We start from the raw sequence: 21,752 nt of genomic DNA, 5'->3' as shown, positions 1-21,752 counted from the left end.
TTTCCTATCAGGAATCAACTGATTCCAATGGCAGGGCCGGGGTACCCCAAAATGGCGGATACCCAGCGCACCTGTCAAATTCAGCATGTAGCTGCCACCAGCCCATACCCGGCTCTGTGGGCCACCCACGGGTGCCCAAAAACATACACTAGGGGCTCAGGGTTGTACCCCTAGCCATGGGTGCCATAAGGGTATCCCATGGGTCTGTTCACCAAACCAAAAGAGAGAGCTGCACCGCCAGGAGTCCCGCATGGACTTCTGCGCGGAAAACACGACAGAACACACGATAAGAACAGAAAAAGGACAAGGATACGGAGGCCCTGTCCCTCCGATGCATTTCCAGCATCACACTCTTATTCTTGTCTTTTTCTCTAGGCTCTGGGAAGTGGCTGTGTATCCGGATGATAGCTGCTGAAGATGGAGGAACCCAGGAAAGGCGAGTGAAATGCAGCGCTGCAGCGATCGTAACGAAATGCTTTTAAAAATAATGTCTTCCCTTTCAGGATCGTCGGTGATGTCTCCGTGGTGCAGATTTAGCTGGTAAGGTCTCTTGTCTCTCTTTGCAGGTGACCCAGGATGCTGACAGGCGTGGCTGAAGTCCACAAGCAGGAGCTGACACGGTGAGCGTCCAGCTGCGAGGAGCAGAACAACGCAAAGCGTGTGTTGCTGATCGGGTGTGGTTTAAATAGCTTTGGAAGAAGTCCCAAGTGTGTATCCTTCCTCCGATCAGGTATGTATCCTTCCCCGACCACACCCGGGTGGAAAGTAGTCCCACAGGTAAAGTAGTTCCATTCAGGCCTCAAGAGGGCCTTGATGTGGCAGCATGGTCTGCATCAGGTAAGTGCACATGAAAACACTTGCACACATGTCTAGCTTTATGAGCCTGGCGCCTAAGGCGCCAGGACAGAGGTCCAACATGAGCCTGGCGCCGAAGGCACCAGGACTGCGTCCAAAGGGCCCCAGCTTGGGCCCCCTGGCACTCCCCTGGGGGAAATGATGCCTGCCTCTGGGGTCGCTGGGTCGGACCTGGCTCCTTGGAGGTAGGCATCATGACAGTACCCCCCCCTCAAGGCCCCTCCCAAGGTTCTTCCCTCCGGGGGTTTGGGCTTGTTCGGAAATCTCTGGTGAAACCTTTGTACTAATCGAGGTGCGTGGACATGGTTACTAGGCTCCCACGATCTCTCTTGAGGTCCATATCCCTTCCAGTCAACAAGATAGAAGAGTTTTGACTTTACCACCTTGGAGTCTAAAATGTCTTTAACTTCGAATTCTAATTCCCCTTCAATTTGAACTGGATCTGGAGGCTTGGACAATCGGGTTCCTGGTTGTACTGGCTTCAAAAGTGATGCATGAAAAACTGGATGAATACACATGTTGGACGGTAGATCCAGTTTAAAGGCCACTGGGTTGATTATAGCTTTGATGGGATAAGGTCCTATGAATCTGGGATTGAAGGTTCGCGGGCCCTTGAGGGGTAAATGTTTTGTTGCTAGCCATACCTGGTCTCCTACTTGGTAAGGAGGAGCTCTACTTCGGTGCAAATCAGCGTTTTCTTTATACTTTTTCTTGGCTTGCTGTAAATGAGTTGCAGCTTCTTTGAAGGCTCGGGTTATTGTGGAATGCAGATGATTTACTGCGGGCATTTCCAGGGTCAGAGGTGGATCTAGGTCAGAGGTCCGAGGATGGTGACCATACAAAGTATAAAAGGGGGTTTGTCCGGTTCCAGAATGCACTGAATTGTTGTATGCATATTCTGCGATCCAAAGGATGTCTTTCCAATTTAACTCGGATTGGTGTAACATGCACCGAAGATATTGCTCGAGAGTCTGATTGGTTCTCTCCGTTTGTCCGTCGGTCTGGGAGTGGTGGCTGGTGGATAACCGCACATCTATTTGTGCTAGTTGGCAACACTTCTTCCAAAAATGTGAGATAAATTGACTTCCACGATCCGAGACTAATATGGAAGGGAAACCATGTATGCGAACTATATTCTCCAGGAATTCCTTGGCCAAGGTGGAAGCTGAAGGCAAACCCTTTAAAGGGATAAAGTGGGCCATTTTGGAGAATTGGTCCACAATTACAAGGATTGTGTTGTAACCAGCACAAGGAGGCAGGTCTGTTATAAAGTCCATTGACAGGGTGTGCCATGGCGCTGGTGGAATATCCAAGGGCTGAAGTAGGCCGGCTGGCCTTTTCTTTTGAGCCTTGTTTTGGGCGCAAATTCCACAAGACAGTACAAAAGACTTTATGTCTTTTCTCCAAGAAGGCCACCAGAAGTGGCGTTTGATTTTTTCCTCTGTTTTAGCGATACCAGGGTGTCCTTCCATTAAAGATTCATGATGATGGCCAATAACAAGTTCTTGCAATTCTTTACTTGGCAGAAACAACCGCTCCTGGAAGTAGGGTAAGTCATCCTTAACGGTGTAATGAGGACCCTTTTGACTCCATTCCAGTAAGGTTGAAGAGTCAAGAAGTTGTTTTACTTGCGCTTGGATATCCTCAATAGTTTGCAATGAAGTCAAGCCTAAGATTCTTTGCTCAGGTATGATGGGCACAGGTTCTAAGCTCGAATTAGGTTCTTCCATGCCAATCTGGGATAAGGCGTCCGCTTTTCCATTCTTGCAGCCAGGGCGATAGGTAATTACAAAATCAAATTCCGCAAAGAATAGAGCCCATCGGAGTTGTCGTGAAGATTGAGCTTTGGCCGTTTTTAAATACTGTAAGTTTCTGTGGTCCGTAATTACGGTGATGGTGTGTCTTGCCCCGAGAAGGTAGTGACGCCAAGCCTTGAAAGCAGATTTGATGGCCAGTAACTCTTTATCGGTAATTGCGTAGTTGATTTCAGGAGGAGAAAATGTTCTGGACCAAAAGGCCACTGGGTGTAGTTGGTTAGTTTTTGGGTCTCTTTGCGACAGGACAGCTCCCATGGCAGGATTTGACCGGCTGGATGCATCGGTTTCCACTATGTACGGGAGATCTGGGTGCGGGTGCTTCAATACAAGTGCAGAGGTGAATTTGGTTTTCAGGTCCTGGAAGCCTTGTTCGGCCTCAAGAGTCCATTCGAAGCGTTTGTTTTTCTTTAGGAGAGCGGTGATGGGTTGGACTGTTCGGGAAAATTCCGGGATGAATCTTCGATAGAAATTGGCAAAGCCGAGCATGCTCTGAACTCCCTTCACAGAGCTTGGAGATGGCCATTTGAGGATAGCGTCCACCTTTCGCGAGTCCATTCGGACTCCTTGAGGTGTCAGGATGAATCCGAGAAACTCAACTTCTGTGGTGTGAAAAACGCATTTTTCGAGTTTTGCAAATAATCTGTGCTGGCGCAGTTTCTCAAGAACTGCCCTAACATGTTTTCTGTGATCAGATTCTGAAGAAGAGTACACCAAGATGTCGTCAATGTAAACAATGACACAGACATCGATAAGTTCCCGAAGAACATCATTCATAAAGTACTGAAAGGCGGCAGGTGCATTGCACAAACCGAAGGGCATCACCTGATATTCGAAGAGCCCAAACTTGGTGCGGAATGCAGTCTTCCATTCGTCGCCTTCTTTTATGCGCACCAGGTGATAAACTCCTCGGAGATCTAACTTGGTGTACACACAAGCGTCTTTCACCTGGTCGATAAGCTCGGGGATCAAGGGCAGAGGATAACGATTCTTAATCGTTATTTGATTTAGGGCGCGATAGTCAATACACGTTCTAAGGTCGCCTTCTTTTTTCGGCACGAAGAACAGCTGAAGAGACAGGAGACTTGGACGGGCGAATAAAACCATTGGCTAGGTACTGATCTAAATACTGACGCAAATGCAGGTTCTCAGGTTCCGTAAGAGCATAAATCCTACTACAAGGTAGTTGAGCATTGGGTACTAGATCGATTTGGCAATCATAAGACCGATGGGGAGGTAACGTGTTAGCCTGTTCTTTCTGAAAAACGTCTTGGAATTCTTGGTATTCTGACGGTAGCTGTACAGGGGTGGAAGTTGCTGAGGCTAGACCCATAGCTGGATTTCTTGGATAACAAGTTGGTTCACAATCAGGAAAACTTATCTTCTTTGCTCGCCAGTCAATTCTGGGATTATGTGTTTCTAACCAAGGAATTCCAAGAATTACTTGAAATTGTGGGGCCTTGATAACATCAAACACGATTGCTTCCCCATGTCCATCCTGACCCACCAGTGTCACTTCAACAGTGGAATGCGTTACAGGCCCTGAGGCTATTTCGGTTCCATCTACTGTAGTAATGACATCTTGGGTTACTTTCGGGCGGAGAGGAAGTTTAATCCTGGAAGCCAATTCACAGTCTATGTAATTTCCAATAGCTCCACTGTCGATGTATACTTTTATAGCATGCAACTGCTGAGGCTGTTTTGGGTCCACGAGCACCATTGGCATGACAAACTGCGAGGTCAAAGAGTTCGTTTTCAAGCTCGGCAAGCGGACCCCTACGCTTGCCGGGCTAGGTAGTTTCCCGAATCAGGTGTCACTAATTCATTATCAGTAGCTCCAACCACCTTCTTAAGTGGTTTAACTGGACAATTTCGAAGAAAGTGACCGGAAGTCCCGCAATACAGACAAAGTTGCATTTGCCGCCTTCTCTCTCGTTCTTTCTGCGTTAATGGTCCTTTAACACCACCGATTTGCATAGGTTCAGATACGTCGATACTCTTGGAGTTAGCGTGGGTTTTGATCGGTGCTCGGTTTTCATACTTGAACCGATCTGCTTTTCTATTTTGAAGTCTGTGATCAAGTTGAACCACCAAGTCAATGTAGTCTGCGCAGACCTGGGGTGGGTTTACTATCTGAGCTAGAACATCCTTAAGCTCTCCGCGCAGGCCTCGATGAAACAATGTGATCCTTTTGCTTTCTGGCCATCCAGTTTCCACAACCAGTCTGTTAAAGGTGGCTATGTAGGACAGAAGATCCTGATTACCTTTTCGTAAAGATAGCAGTTCGTTATCAAGGGTCTGTCCTTGAGAGTGTCGAGCGAACAATCTTTCCATGCTGGCCTGGAAGCCCTGAAAATTCTGGAGAATGGGATCATCCTGATTTACCAATGGAATAGACCAATCGGCAGCACTGCCACTGAGGTAAGATAGTATAAAGGCTACCTTGGTCTTGTCGTTAGGGAAGGCTCCGGGTCTGCATAGAAAGTGTAAACGACATTGGTTCATAAAGACGGCATATTTCTTGGGATCCCCCGCAAAACGTTCAGGCGGGGCCAAAGGCATGTGTCCAGGTAGATTAATTTGTACCGGGTTACTCAAACCCATTGATGTGGAAATGTCTCCGGAATTAGGTAAAGGAGTGTGCCCTGCCTGGGCCTGTAATAATCTTTTGGCTAGGTCATCTGTTCTTTCCTTGGATAAGATCAGTTCTCTTTTGAGAGCGTTAGTCTCCTGGCGGGCTGAGTGCACCTCTGCCCGTAATTCCCCCAAAAGCTGGGCCAGCTGGTCAGTCTCGGAAGTCTCCATAGCGCCCGGGTGGGAAATTGTGGGTAGGCTTCGCGTTCTGTAACGCTCACCTGATTCCCACGGAGGCGCAGGTCTGGCTTCGAGTGCTGATGCTTCTTCAATGGTGAAGCGCAGGACTCTGAAGATGGACAGGAAGGGCCCTCTACTCTGGCTTCTCCGGCTCGCAGGAATATTCCCCTGTGCGTGAAAAGGGAGTATTATCTACTGACTGAGTTATGATCAAGCCTCCCACTCTCTTCCAACCCTCCACGATACCCTACCACGATTCCCCGTGAAGTCTCACCTTAGGGTCAGGAAGGATGAGCTCTCCATCCTGCTTCTGATGCAGGGGCGCGTTGAAACCCAGTTACTTCACTGGATTGAGGATTGATGGGAGTTCAGGTAAGCTTGACTATTCAGGTAAAGCTCTGTAAAAGTTCTGTTGCAAGTTCAAAAGTCCAAGCTTAATAAAAATGTTCATTGTCTTTTTGCAGCAAGCGCTAATGTTTATGTCTTTTTTCCCCTTAGGGGCCGGGGTTCGGAATGCCGGAGATATGGCACCGACCAGAAGTGAAACGTGCAGTTCCAGTTCCAGTAAATGGCAGGTTAGTTCTGGATGAGCGCTCGGGAACTGACTTTGCATACGCTCATTCAATGTCTTTGTCTTTTTTCCCCATAGGGGCCGGGGTCCGGAAAATGCCTGGAAGCGGCAAGACCCGAAATGAAATGAGGTAAGTCTTATTCCCTTCGTTCTCTCACCTCTTATTCTTGTCTTTTTCTCTAGGCTCTGGGAAGTGGCTGTGTATCCGGATGATCGCTGCTGAAGATGGAGGAACCCAGGAAAGGCGAGTGAAATGCAGCGCTGCAGCGATCGTAACGAAATGCTTTTAAAAATAATGTCTTCCCTTTCAGGATCGTCGGTGATGTCTCCGTGGTGCAGATTTAGCTGGTAAGGTCTCTTGTCTCTCTTTGCAGGTGACCCAGGATGCTGACAGGCGTGGCTGAAGTCCAGAAGCAGGAGCTGGCACGGTGAGCGTCCAGCTGCGAGGAGCAGAACAACGCGAAGCGTTTGTTGCTGATCGGGTGTGGTTTAAATAGCTTTGGAAGAAGTCCCAAGTGTGTATCCTTCCTCCGATCAGGTATGTATCCTTCCCTGACCACACCCGGGTGGAAAGTAGTCCCACAGGTAAAGTAGTTCCATTCAGGCCTCAAGAGGGCCTGGATGTGGCAGCATGGTCTGCATCAGGTAAGTGCACATGAAAACACTTGCCCACATGTCTAGCTTTATGAGCCTGGCGCCTAAGGCGCCAGGACAGAGGTCCAACATGAGCCTGGCGCCTAAGGCACCAGGACTGCGTCCAAAGGGCCCCAGCTTGGGCCCGCTGGCACTCCCCTGGGGGAAATGATGCCTGCCTCTGGGGTCGCTGGGTCGGACCTGGCTCCTTGGAGGTAGGCATCATGACAGCCTAGCCGGATATGCAAGTGTGGTTTGGTGAGTGATTTGATTTTGAACTCCAGGCTTCTGGCAAATATCCTTCCTTGAGGTATTATTTTGGATGCGAAATTGAGGCTGCCTGCAAAGGATTGTATTTCCTTTACGGTCCTCTTTTGTCTTCTTATCAGGTTTTGTATTTTTGCCAGGAGTTCTGATATTTTTGTTTTGGGGATTCTGCGAGTCCCTGTGCTGAGTCTATTTCGATGCCCAGAAAAATTATGTTTGTGTCTGGTTTGGTGGTTTTTCCCTTCGCTAGGGAAACTCCCCACTGTGCGGCCATGTGCTTGAGTTTTGCTAAAGCCTGGGCGCATTCCTCGGAGTTTGGTGGCCCTATGACCATGAAATCGTCTATTGAAAAAAGGAACTGAATTGTTCAAATAGTGCACAGGATACTGCGTACCCCATGGGGAGGCATCTATCTTCGTAGAATTTGTTGTTAAAAGTGAAACCTAGCCACTGCTGTGACTCTGGTTGGACTGGCAAGAGTCTGAAAGCAGATTTGATGTCCAGTTTGGCCATCAAAGCATTTCTGCCGCACTCTTGTATGAGCCTTACCGCCTCTTGAAAATGCGTGTAAGATGCCGCGGATTCTGTGTGTGGGATGCCGTCGTTTAAAGACTGGCCTTTAGGGTAGGAGAGGTGATGAATTAGTCTCATTTTTCCGGGTTCTTTTTTGGGGACCAGGCCTAGTGGAGATATTAAATTGTCCTTTAAGGGCATGAAGTCCCAGGGACCTGCTACCCTTCCTAGTTGCAGTTCTTTCTTGATTTTGGTTTCTACTATCTGAGGGTTGTCCGTGGCTGACTTTAGGTTCATCGGGATGTGTTGTGACCCAGTGCCCTTAAATGGGATGAAAAACCCTTTGGTGAAACCTTGCGATATTATCCTGCTGGTTTCCTTGTCAGGGTAGCTGTTTAGGGCATCCCTAAAATTGCCTGGGTTGATGGGCGTTGGTCCTGGTTCTAAAGCTGGGATATTATTCTTTCTTGGCTGGTAGTCTGGTGCAGTTGCTTGCTGCATGGTCGCCGTTGCAGTTTGTGCAGGCGTGTTTGTACCAGCATTCTTTGCCCCATGTACACTGGTTTTTCCCAAAATTTCTGCATGGGATGTTGGATTAGACAGCCTGCTGTTTGTTCTGTCTGTGGGCATTATTTTTAGCCACCCAAGGCTGGTTCCTCCAAAAGGGCTGCTCCCCTTTTGTGGATTTATCATTGTCATGGGATTTGCTTACTTGGGAATTTTTGCTATTTTTGGAAGAAGACTCCATGGTATCTTCTTCCTGGGGAGGTTCGGCGTTGAGGGTGTATAAATCGTTCTGGACTTCATCCCACTCAATGGCCGGCCTTTCTGACATGCTCCTCCTAAATCTAATGTCGTATGCAAGCCATGTCTTCCCCCTCTGTGTTACTTTTATTTCCCTTATTTTATCAATTTATGCCCAGATCTTCCTGCCATCCAAAGGAAATTTTTCTTCGTATATTGTTGCTAAAAACGCAAAGGCCTGTAACCAATTGTCCCAGTTTTGTTCGACCTGGGCGTTTCTGGCATTAGCTTTTTCTTCTATTTTTTTGGGGTCTCTGAAAGCGTCTTTCCCTTTGTGCTGGGCTTCTATTAAGGAAAAGATTTCTATACATTCTTTGGCCCATATGGCTTCTTTTATTGTGGTATCAATGTTCCATGCCAGGCATCTTTTGTATCTATTTAATATCTCTGTTTGGATGGATTTCATTTTCTGGTCTAATTGTGCATTACAGATTGTTACAATGTCAGTTGTATTGCTGCCGGGTGTCCCTGTCGCGCCCGTGTTGTCTGTGCCTGGAGTTGTCCATGCTTTTAGGGCACCTGTTGGATCAGTTGCTGGAGTTGTGGAGGCTGTTGTATTTATAGCTGTGGGGGCTATTGGCAACTGCTGTGCTTGTTGTGGCGGGATTGCTATAGGTGGTGTCACGGGTGGGTTGACAATCGTTATTGTAGGTTCTATTGCGATGGTGGGGTTTGAGGCCCCAGGTTCCCTTGTGGGCGGTGTCTGTTTCCCCCTTATTTCTACCATTAGATGCTATGATTCCGCGACATTCTCGCATAGTTCTGACAATTTTTTGGTACCTTTTCTGGCACCTTTGGATATTTTTCTCCTTTTTAATGGTGCAGAAACCTCCTCCTGGCTGGGTGGGCTGGTAATTCTTTCCCTGGGTAGGCTGTACATGTTTTCTCTAACCCATGCCCATCCGTAGTGCTCTGCCGCTTCAATGGCTGCTAGCAATTGTGGTGATTTGGGCTTGCCCGTGTTTTCCGTTTGGACCTCATGATTTTCTATGCCTGCTTAAACGTGTTGAATTGGAAGCCGTCCGCGCCGTGCTGTTCGTGTGCCGCTTCTCCCTCGTTCACACTGGTTTTGGGGATGATTCCGCAGCACGCGTCTTTGTTTGTTTTGTTTTGAACACACCCGCCGCTCGCTTTTCATTCTATGCCGAAAATGTTGAAGTTGACAGCGTCCGCGCTGGCCGTTCGGTTGCCGCTTCTTCCTTCGTTAAAGCTGTATTGCAATTGCTTTGAACAGTAAAGTGTTCGGGAAGGAAAAAGACACTGCGATGTACAGCGAACTTCAAGAATTGCTAAAGAAGCAAGAAGATTTGGAAGACACTGATTAAACAGTGAACCTCCTGTTTGCTTGGGTCCCCGTTCAGGGTCCACAAACAGATTGTGTTTACTCTGAGCATGCTGCTCTCATTTATAGGACCCAGGAAGGCCCTGGGTCTTTGTTGTGTATGTGGTGGGGGCCGCTGTTGTCGCAGCCCCCGGCCGGATAGCCGACTGTCTGACCTCCTGGTGGGGGCAGATCTTTGAACCTGGGCCCTGCCTGATGGTTGTTTCCTTATAGCGCTTTAGCACCTTGCTATTTGCAGGAAAGGTGCAATGACTGTTCGCACCTTACCCTTCCGTGGCTTTTGTGCTGCCGAGACTGCATGTCTCCGTAGCTGGGGGGAAGGAGAGGAGCAGGCGCGGAGGTTTGGGGCTGCCCCTCTCCCAGCTGCTGATGGTAACAGCAGTTACCCTGCCTCGCTTGTGGGATGCCCACGCAGCATTGCCCAGTTGCTCCACTCTGCTTGCTTATCCTCGCTTGCACTATTTATCCTTGCTTACCTTGCTCAGGTGGCTACACTGTTAACACAACCATGCGCGCACTTGTCAAGAAATGTTCATTCAGCAACTCCCAAAAATGAAAAGGGAATTCAGGACAGAGGGACGTAAGGCTGCAAGTCAGCCAAGTAAACTTGCATCAGAATTGAACACGAGGGAGTTGGGAACACAAACAAACGATAGGTGAGGACGGTGTAAGAGGTGAAGATCATAGAGTAAGAGCTCTTTGGCAAATTGTAGGCTTCTTTGAAGTTATTTTTGAGAGACGTGGACGAAGACCTAGGTCTCTCTAAGAGACATTCAGCCAGGAAATGGATGATTGATGGTATGGAGTACCATACAGCTTCCACCACACCAATGAGCATGGATGGGGAGGAGCCGCAAACGTTGCCACTATGCCCTTTTTCATCGAGGCAGCATTTGGAAATACCATGAGTAACACAATTACAACATGTAACCCCAAAAGAGAAAGCAAAGTCTCTGCTTTATATTAATGGCCTTCCAAGAGAGTCCCCCAAAAGAAGCCCACAGCAAATATATACAGGAGACATGATAATAGCAGTGATGCTCCTCCAATAGAAGATCTCTGCGTACAGTAGAGGATCGGGAATAGACCCTCAAGACCTTGACCCAGGTCAAGTTGCTTGCAATGGAGGAGCCCCCAAGGAGTGAAGTCTTGAGGCTCAGTGCTTATGTTTATGTTTAATGCTTGTAACGCGCTGCAGCCCGCAGGGCTCAAGGATCAACTCCATAGGGAAATCAACAGCAGAAACCGATCCCCTAAAGGAATTCTCCAATCAAGTTGTAGTTCCCAATGTTGTCTCTATCTATGCCCTAGAAAAACATGAAAACCAGGACTCTGCAAGTCCAATCTCATACCCAGTCAATAAGCAAGATGCTGCAAAAAACCAACACGCCAAACCAACGTCTAGTATCCCCTCGCTGGGCAAAATGCAGATGCAGAAGCCACTGCACAATCTGCAGCCACGCCAAACTAAGAGGCCAACATGGTCAGCCATAAACCCTTCGAACAACAGGAATATGAATGCAATGGCCCCTTTGTTTTGGTGAGGTAGAATGCTTGGAAACATCCGGAAGTTGGCAAGCAGGAAAATGCCAGCAGTGAGGAGTAAAAACTTGCAGTATCCTCACAAACATCAGTGCTCATAAGAGTACAAAGCTCCAATGGTTGGAATCCCTCCACAATAACATTTTGGAGTGGCTAAGAAAGAAAAGACAGAGCCTGGTTTGCTCTGCCCAGGGGATCTCAAAACTTTATGAAGAGTAAATATTTTTCATGGGTACGCACTAAATGATGGCATCATTATTGGATGTGGAGGAGTAAATCTACCAGAGGCGTTGAAGACAAGCCAAGAACTCGGTAGGAGCTGCTACAATCTCATATTACTATTCGACTGGCCCAATAAATATGGAGAACTCCAAGGGGCAAGCGCAAGGCCCACAAATTCAAAGAATGGATACATTTCTTATTTTTGTATTTGTTATTTTGTGTGGTTTTAAACAAACCTTTACAAGAACAGAACAAAGGAAAAGAAAATGTCATACCAGTTCAAATTATTGCTTAGAGCATATGAAAGTTAATAGTTATCAGAACATATAAAAGTTAATAAGATACATTTCTCTCTTTAAACAATATACAACCATTATATTCCATAGCATAGCACATATATGAAAATGAATAAATCCATTGCATAGCACATATATGAAAATGAATAAAAAATATATAAATGAAGCTCATACCGGTAAGGAGTTAGAGAAGTCAGGAGTCAGAGAGACATAGTGGACTTTAAAAGTGTGGTATTGAGATTGTAAAAATGAAACAAATTTCTCTTTTGAAAAAGATTACACACCTGTAAGAATCTAACCACCCAAGGGGCATGGCCACTGACGTTACACCCAACATCTTCCACCACAAATTCTCAGAGTCCACACAAGCTAAATTGTGCACACATTTCCCAAAGTCAAGGATATGCTCTGGTAGCAATGCAGGGCATATCAACAGCAGATGATGAACATTCTCACAACATCTGCAATAGGCCAAATCAGGGGTGACACCACTGCGTATACATGCTATTTCATTTGTTAAGAGGATATAAAATGAAAACCACATACAATTGTTTCTCCACCCTTTGTCTGGGAATTTCATCAAATATGATTGAGCGATACTGTCAGGACGAGGTGGGGGGGTCTGTACTTCCGCTCTCTATATGGCAGAGGAAAGGCACAGAGGACCCCAGCCGAGATTCTCTGATATGGTAATGCTGGTCGAGCAATCAAGGCCTAGCTTCTCAGGAGGTGATGCGGGCTGGTTCTTAAGTACAGTGTATCCCCAAGCCCCCACAAAGGAATGTCCACACACTGTATTACTGAAAACACAGTCTTTATATAATTAATATTCAAAGGTTATGTACACTTATCACAATAACGCACTTTGTGCTCCGGAAAATCAACAATGGTAAATATCTACAATTCTAAAGTGGTACCACTAATATTCGATTAGAGTGCATTCAACAAGGCTGTGAAAATGCCACACGGATCAATAGCAATGAAACCAGCAATAGAGAGAAGAGAGAAAGCAGACGGATGAAACAATAGGCAGACGACTGGTCCTCGCTACTGGACACAGCTCTGAGTGGAGATCCCCCCACCTGGGCAACCTGTAAAATAACGATATATAAAACAAGCCCAGTCCATATATTGTTCAAGAGTCTCGTTCTCTCCCACAATGTTTTACCCCCCCAATGTACCTGGTGGAGTAGAGTTCGTCGGCGAGGCGTCGACCGATCCTTCTGGAGTGACTCCCTTTAAGGCAGGAGCCACGGATCGTCGAGAGGCGTCGCGGACTCGGGGTTCGGTGTCGGGGAATCGGCGGCCCTTCTTGAATGTCGCCCCTTTCAAGCGGGAGACACGGGGCGCCGAACGTCCGACCGTGAACCGGGTAGAACGACGTCGATGAGGCAGCAGGCTTTGATCCGAGCGGTGCTCGTCGACGACAGAGCATTGGCGTCCTGCAAGGAAGAGGCGTGCGGGGCACCTCGGTGACGATAGTTCTGGACCGCAAAGAGATGAAGAAGAACTGTGGCCCAGCAAGGGCGTCGAGTCGTCGGCGTCTCTGCGGTCTTTGGGTGGCGGGAAACCCACCGGTGGATACTCCTCGGCGCGTCGACGGTCAGGCCTTCTCCCACGGGAGACGGCACGGCGATGCAGACGAGAGCGTCCGTTGATCAAGTTGAAGTTCTTAGGCAAACGGGAGCACGGCGGCTCCGGTCGGCGACGGCGGTCGTCGACAGTGGCGGACAACAGTCCGGGTGCTTCGCTTTGGGATTCCTCAGCAGTCCCCGTATCGGGTCGGCAGCCTGTCGTAGGTCTGTCTACCAGGGAGCGTTGGCAAAGGTCAGCTGTGCACGATGGTCCCTCGTAGCTCGGGAAGAGGGCGCCTTACCAGGTCCTCTCTGGGTCAGTCCTTGGAGACACAGCAGCCTTTAGATCGTGAAGGAGAGCCACGGCAATCCTTCTCCTCCAGCAGGGCCTCAAGGTCAAGCGTCAGTTACTCCAGTTACTCGTCGTAGTGGACTTCAGCTTCTGAACAATTTCCAGTGGTGAGAGGTCCCCAGATATACTATTTGGTCTCTCATCCACACTGCTGGCACACACTCAGCAGCCAATCGTACAGAAGGGCATTCATGCAGTCGGTCAGCCAATCAGGCACGCAGGGCATTCAGGCCACTCTTCTCCCGCTCAGACACTCACAACAAGGAATGTGGATTGAGACAAGTACTCAGCCATTCAACTCTACATACTGCATTCAGTCCAGTTTCGGGCAGGGCTGTCTCAGTCTTTGTCCCTCATGGCAGAAACCAGACAGCCACAACACGGAGTGCATATTGGTCACACTCCCCATTCACCCAGGTCCCACCCCCAGGCGGTACCCACAACATACAGTCAGCGGGAAGGCTCCAGTAAGTCTAGCTGGGCCTTCACAACAACACCATATACGGAACTTCCACCCAACAGCCAGTCAGGGGGAAGGGACAGAGTCAGGGCTTCCCAGGACTTTGGGAAAACAAGGTATCAGGTGATAGAAAGCAAGAGGCCACCGGGGTCATCTTGTTTCCTATCAGGAATCAACTGATTCCAATGGCAGGGCCGGGGTACCCCAAAATGGCGGATACCCAGCGCACCTGTCAAAGTCAGCATGTAGCTGCCACCAGCCCATACCCAGCTCTGTGGGCCACCCACGGGTGCCCAAAAACATACACTAGGGGCACAGGGTTGTACCCCTACCCATGGGTGCCATAAGGGTATCCCATGGGTCTGTTCACCAAACCAAAAGAGAGAGCTGCACCGCCAGGAGTCCCGCATGGACTTCTGCGCGGAAAACACGACAGAACACACGATAAGAACAGAAAAAGGACAAGGATACGGAGGCCCTGTCCCTCCGATGCATTTCCAGCATCACAGTCGCCCCCCCCAGACTGAGGTTAGGGTGCCTGATCTCCCACGGGATAGACACCCTCATCCAGACGGTCAACATACCTTCTGGAAAGGCCATCTGCATTATCGTGACTCTTCCCTGGTCTTTGCTCTATGGTGAAGTCTAGCCCTTGCAGGCTAATGGACCACCTGAGCAGTTTCGGATTTTCACCCTTCATCTGCATAAGCCATTTCAGGGGCTTATGATCTGTTTGGACCTTGAAGGTGGACCCCGTAAGGTAGGGCCTAAAACGCCTAAGGCTCCAAACTATACTAAAACATTCCTTTTCAACAGTAGCCCACCTAAGTTCTCTACCCTTGAGTTGTCTACTGATGAATATGATAGGATGTTCTCTCCCTTTGTCATCTAACTGGGACAAGACAGCTCCAATTCCGGTGTCGCAGGCATCCGTCTGGACGATAAAGGGTCGGCTGTAGTCAGGTGCACACAACACGGGTGCCCTGCACAGACTTTCTTTCAAGCCATCAAAGGCCCTCTGACAGTATTCAGTCCAATTAACCTTCCTAGGCTGTTTGGGTGAAGTCAGAGCTGTCAGTGGTGCGGCTATGGTCCCATAGTCCGCCATGAAATTGCGATAATACCCAGTGAGGCCCAAAAAGGCTCTCACCTGGGTTTGAGTAGTGGGAGTCTCCCAGCTCTGTACGTCCTGTACCTTACTGGAAAGAGGCTGGATTTGACCCCCTCCTACCTCATGACCAAGATAGGTAACTTTCCCCTGAGCTATCTGGCACTTGGTAGCCTTGATAGTGAGGTTAGCCCTTTTCAAGGCCTGCAACACTTTATCCAGGTGTGTCAAATGCGCTTCCCAGGTGGAACTGTAGACGGCAATGTCGTCTAGATAGGCCACACAAAAGGCCTCCAGCCCACTGAGCGCATGATTGACCAACCTCTGGAAAGTGGCAGGGGCATTCTTCAACCCAAAAGGCATGGCCCTAAACTGGTAGAGTCCCTCTGGTGTGGAGAATGCCGTCTTTTCCTTGGCATGGTCCGTCAGAGCTATTTGCCAATAGCCTGAGGTGAGGTCAAAGGTGCTCACAAATTTGGCAGCACCTATGGTGTCCACGAGCTCATCAGCCCTGGGCAATGGGTGCGCGTCAGTTTTGGTGACGGCATTGACTCCTCGGTAGTCCACACAGAACCTCCAATCTTTGGTACCCGCCTGGGAACTTGTCTTGGGGACAAGGACCACTGGACTGGACCAGGGACTGGTTGAGGGTTCAATTACACCCAGATCCAACATCTTGGCGACCTCAGCCTGGATGTGGTTCTTAACGGTATCTGACATACGGTAGCACCTGCTCTTGACAGGCACGCTGTCACCAGTGTCAATTTCATGCCTACACCACGGTGTAAGGCCCGGTGTCAGTGAAAACAGAGAGGCATACTGCTGGAGCAAAGCCCGGCAGGCCCTCTGCTGCTCTGTTGTCAAATCGGGAGAGAGCTGTACTCCCTCCACTGAGCCATCCTGAGGGTTGCTATGCAGCAAATCAGGAAGGGGCTCACTCTCATCCTCTTCTTGCCCTGAAGCTAGCAAGAGACATGAGACCTCTGCTCGCCTGTGGAAAGGCTTGAGCCTGTTGACATGGAATACCTGGGGGGCTACCCCAGAGGCTCCCAGGTCAACCAGATAATTGACTTCGCCCATCTTGGAGATGATCCTGAAGGGTCCAGTCCACTTGTCTGCCAAAGCTCTAGGCTTGGTAGGCTCCATCACAAGGATTTCCTGTCCCGGAGTCCAATCCACTTGCGACGCTTTAAGGTCATGCCAGTACTTATTCAATTCCTGGCTGGCCTTGAGATTTGCTGTTGCCTGACCCATCATCTGTGTCATCCTCCGTCTGAGGCCTAACACATAGTCCCCCACTTGCTTGGCGGGACCTGGAGGGGTGGCTTCCAAGCCTTCTCGGATCAAGGCGAGGGGCCCCCTCACGGGATGTCCAAAGAGTAACTCAAAGGGGCTGAAACCAACACCCTCTTGAGGTACCTCTCTGTAAGCAAACAGCAGGCATGGCAGGAGGAGATCCCATTTCCTCCGTAGGGGCTCTTCCAAAGCACCTAGCATGCCCTTGAGAGTTTTGTTAAACCTCTCAACCAGACCATTGGTCTGGGGGTGGTAAGAGGTGGAGAACTTGTAGGTTACCCCGCACTCTTTCCACTTGGTCTTCATGTAACTCGACATGAAGTTGGATCCTCGGTCAGAGACAACCTCCTTGGGGAATCCAACACGGGTGAAAATGCCCAGGAGAGCCCGGGCCACCACCTTGGCAGTAATAGTCCGAAGGGGTATAGCCTCAGGGTACCTGGTGGCATGATCAACCAAGACCAGGATGAACCGATGTCCACCTGAAGTGGGAGGGTCCAGGGGACCGACAATGTCGATGCCCACCCTCTCAAACGGTGTGCCGACCACTGGCAATGGCTGCAGTGGGGCAATGACCCTGCCTCCAGTCTTGCCAGATAACTGACAAGTGGGGCAGGTCCTGCAGTGGGACTCCACCTCTACTCCCATCCGTGGCCAGTAGAAATGGGCAGAGAGCCTCTGCTTAGTCTTCTTGGTCCCAAGATGACCAGCCAAGGGCACCTCATGCGCCAACTGCAGAAGGAAGGGCCTGTAAACCTGGGGTACCACCAACCTCTTGAGGGCACCAGGTTCAGGCTTAGTGGGCTCACTAACAAGGAGCTCACCCTCCCAATAAATCTTGAAGGTCCTAGGCACTTCACCTTGTGCCTGGGACAGGGCCTGCGTCCGCAGACCCTCGAGAGAGGGACACTCTCTCTGCCCTTTACAGAAGTCCGCCCGGGAGGGTCCCCCTTCAGCTAACAAGCATTGAAGGTCGGGATGATCCTCCGGGTTGAGAACCTCTCCCACAGGAGAGTCTTCTGTCTCTTCTCCCACAGGAGTTGAGTCCGGGTTTTCCACTGGACCCAGCCCGTCCGGAGCATGGATCCCAATGGGTGCTGTCGGAACAGCAGGAAGAGAAGGTGTTCCTCCCACAGAGGTGGCCTTCTTGGTCTTCCTTCTTCGTGCCTTAGGCCTCGCCTTTGGCTCGGGTACCTGACTCACAGCCAGACCCGGTGTCACCTGTGACCTAGTGACCGCAGCAGCAGTCATGGGAAGACCATCCGAGATCAACCCCAACTCTACTAGATCATTACCTAACAGAATGTTAGCAGGGACATTGTCCTGAACCAGGACAGGAAGCTTTGCTGTCTTGTCTCCAATCATGAGTGTGACTAAGGCTACAGGCGATAATTTGGGAGGCCCACCAGCTAACCTGGTGGTTCTCAGAGGAGCACTTACATAGTCCTCTGGCTTGAGCAGGGTCCTGTCCACCACTGTCATGCTTGCCCCAGTGTCTCTCAAACCAGTAGAAGGCTGGCCATTCAAGAGGATACTTCTCAAAAACCTACGGGTGTTCTGCGGGATAGTCGCCAGTACTTCTGCGTACTGGTCCCAGGCCCCAAGGGACACTAAGGAAATCTCTACTGGAGCACCAAATGTGATTCCGGTAGAGGAGGGGAGGACGGTGGCCTCCACCTCAGACACGGGGTAAGGGTAGGTCAGGCTGACAGCCTGTACTCCAAGTGCCTTACCTTTACACTTGGAGTCACCCCTTCGGTGATCCAGAGCCCCACAATCCCAACAAGTGCTAGGAGTGCGAGGTACGGTACTGGAACCACTGGGAGCCTGCTTTGCAGCAGGTGGACCACTACTCTTATTCCCACCCACAGAGGACTTATCCCCACTAGATTTTTGGTTCTTAGGAGAGGAAGGTTTTGTTTTATTCGACTGTGACTGCTTGGGGGACTCCTCAGCTTTCTGAGAGGCCCCCTTCTCTTTATCCTTGTCCTTCCCACTGGAGTCCTTAGGGGACACCCGGTGGGAGACCCACTTGTCAGCCAACCTAGCCAGCTTAAAGGGATCCAAAATGTTCTGGTCAGCAACATACTGACGCAGCTCTGGCGAACAGGCTTCAGAAAAATGCTCAAAAAACAACAGGTGGGATAATTCAGCAAAAGTTTTCACCTTGTACCCATCAATCCACCCCATCATGTTCATGTGCGCAGCACTCACCCAGTCAACCCAAGACACATTCTCTCGCTTCTTAAAATCCCTGAACCTTTTAAGATATTGGGTAGGTGTCTTGCCAAACTTGGCAATTAAAGCAGACTTCATACACTCATACTGACCCCTTTCTTCCACACTCAGCTTCAGAATACAGTCATATCCAGTTTGAGGCACTCTGCTTAACAAACACTTAGCCCAATCTCTTTTATCAACATCATGAATCGCACAAGCCATTTCAAACGCTTCAATCCATTGGAGGATATCTGAACCCTCCAAAAACACACCAACCAAATCTTTCATAAACTTGGTGGCTGGGGACCTGCCACTCTCAATTGGTCTAGCTGAAGTCTCCACTCGAGCTTTCTCTAACTGGATTCTCTGACATTCAGTGTCCTTATCTTTGAGCGCAAGATCCCTATTCTTGAGTTCCACTTGCTGTGCCAGCTCCTCTTTCTTAAGTTCAGCATCGATTTCCAACTTGCGATATTCAAAGGCTAACTTCATCCTTAATAACTCAAGTTCCATGGAATTGCTGGGGTTCGGAACAGAGGCAGCAGGAATGGCGGCATTCCCAGAAGCAGATTCAGCGACAACCCCAGGGGCAGAGTCCTCACTGGTTGCATCCCCCCCTTCATCAAGAGTTTCACCATCAGTCTGGTAGTCCACCAGGGCAGCTATCAGCTCAGCCCTAGACTTATCCACAAAGTCTAACTCCCTGGCTTCACAAGCACTCTGGAGAGCCTCTAAGCTCATCCGAGTCAATTTACCATTCGCAATGGTCTCCATTGCTTGTAATGCAGTTATTTGGAACACACCTAAACCTTAATTCAATAAAGTGCAGATATTTTGTAAGTGGCACGGTTATACACTGATTCTTAAAACCATAAGCATCCCACCGCTGCCACCAAGCTTGTCAGGACGAGGTGGGGGGGTCTGTACTTCCGCTCTCTATATGGCAGAGGAAAGGCACAGAGGACCCCAGCCGAGATTCTCTGATATGGTAACGCTGGTCGAGCAATCAAGGCCTAGCTTCTCAGGAGGTGATGCGGGCTGGTTCTTAAGTACAGTGTATCCCCAAGCCCCCACAAAGGAATGTCCACACACTGTATTACTGAAAACACAGTCTTTATATAATTAATATTCAAAGGTTATGTACACTTATCACAATAACGCACTTTGTGCTCCGGAAAATCAACAATGGTAAATATCTACAATTCTAAAGTGGTACCACTAATATTCGATTAGAGTGCATTCAACAAGGCTGTGAAAATGCCACACGGATCAATAGCAATGAAACCAGCAATAGAGAGAAGAGAGAAAGCAGACGGATGAAACAATAGGCAGACGACTGGTCCTCGCTACTGGACACAGCTCTGAGTGGAGATCCCCCCACGTGGGCAACCTGTAAAATAACGATATATAAAACAAGCCCAGTCCATATATTGTTCAAGAGTCTCGTTCTCTCCCACAATGTTTTACCCCCCCAATGTACCTGGTGGAGTAGAGTTCGTCGGCGAGGCGTCGACCGATCCTTCTGGAGTGACTCCCTTTAAGGCAGGAGCCACGGATCGTCGAGAGGCGTCGTGGACTCGGGGTTCGGTGTCGGGGAATCGGCGGCCCTTCTTGAATGTCGCCCCTTTCAAGCGGGAGACACGGGGCGCCGAACGTCCGACCGTGAACCGGGTAGAACGACGTCGATGAGGCAGCAGGCTTTGATCCGAGCGGTGCTCGTCGACGACAGAGCGTTGGCGTCCTGCAAGGAAGAGGCGTGCGGGCCACCTCGGTGACGATAGTTCTGGACCGCAAAGAGATGAAGAAGAACTGTGGCCCAGCCAGGGCGTCGAGTCGTCGGCGTCTCTGCGGTCTTTGGGTGGCGGGAAACCCACCGGTGGATACTCCTCGGCGCGTCGACGGTCAGGCCTTCTCCCACGGGAGACGGCACGGCGATGCAGACGAGAGCGTCCGTTGATCAAGTTGAAGTTCTTAGGCAAACGGGAGCACGGCGGCTCTGGTCGGCGACGGCGGTCGTCGACAGTGGCGGACAACAGTCCGGGTGCTTCGCTTTGGGATTCCTCAGCAGTCCCCGTATCGGGTCGGCAGCCTGTCGTAGGTCTGTCTACCAGGGAGCGTTGGCAAAGGTCAGCTGTGCACGATGGTCCCTCGTAGCTCGGGAAGAGGGCGCCTTACCAGGTCCTCTCTGGGTCAGTCCTTGGAGACACAGCAGCCTTTAGATCGTCAAGGAGAGCCACGGCAATCCTTCTCCTCCAGCAGGGCCTCAAGGTCAAGCGTCAGTTACTCCAGTTACTCGTCGTAGTGGACTTCAGCTTCTGAACAATTTCCAGTGGTGAGAGGTCCCCAGATATACTATTTGGTCTCTCATCCACACTGCTGGCACACACTCAGCAGCCAATCGTACAGAAGGGCATTCATGCAGTCGGTCAGCCAATCAGGCACGCAGGGCATTCAGGCCACTCTTCTCCCGCTCAGACACTCACAACAAGGAATGTGGATTGAGACAAGTACTCAGCCATTCAACTCTACATACTGCATTCAGTCCAGTTTCGGGCAGGGCTGTCTCAGTCTTTGTCCCTCATGGCAGAAACCAGACAGCCACAACACGGAGTGCATATTGGTCACACTCCCCATTCACCCAGGTCCCACCCCCAGGCGGTACCCACAACATACAGTCAGCGGGAAGGCTCCAGTAAGTCTAGCTGGGCCTTCACAACAACACCATATACGGAACTTCCACCCAACAGCCAGTCAGGGGGAAGGGACAGAGTCAGGGCTTCCCAGGACTTTGGGAAAACAAGGTATCAGGCGATAGAAAGCAAGAGGCCACCGGGGCCATCTTGTTTCCTATCAGGAATCAACTGATTCCAATGGCAGGGCGGGGGTACCCCAAAATGGCGGATACCCAGCGCACCTGTCAAAGTCAGCATGTAGCTGCCACCAGCCCATACCCAGCTCTGTGGGCCACCCACGGGTGCCCAAAAACATACACTAGGGGCACAGGGTTGTACCCCTACCCATGGGTGCCATAAGGGTATCCCATGGGTCTGTTCACCAAACCAAAAGAGA

The sequence above is a fragment of the Ambystoma mexicanum genome, chromosome 12 (genome assembly GCF_040938575.1).
Source record: "Ambystoma mexicanum isolate Mex_15411 chromosome 12, UKY_AmexF1_1, whole genome shotgun sequence".
Classification (NCBI taxonomy): domain Eukaryota; kingdom Metazoa; phylum Chordata; class Amphibia; order Caudata; family Ambystomatidae; genus Ambystoma; species Ambystoma mexicanum.
This window is presented reverse-complemented; position numbering follows the sequence as displayed.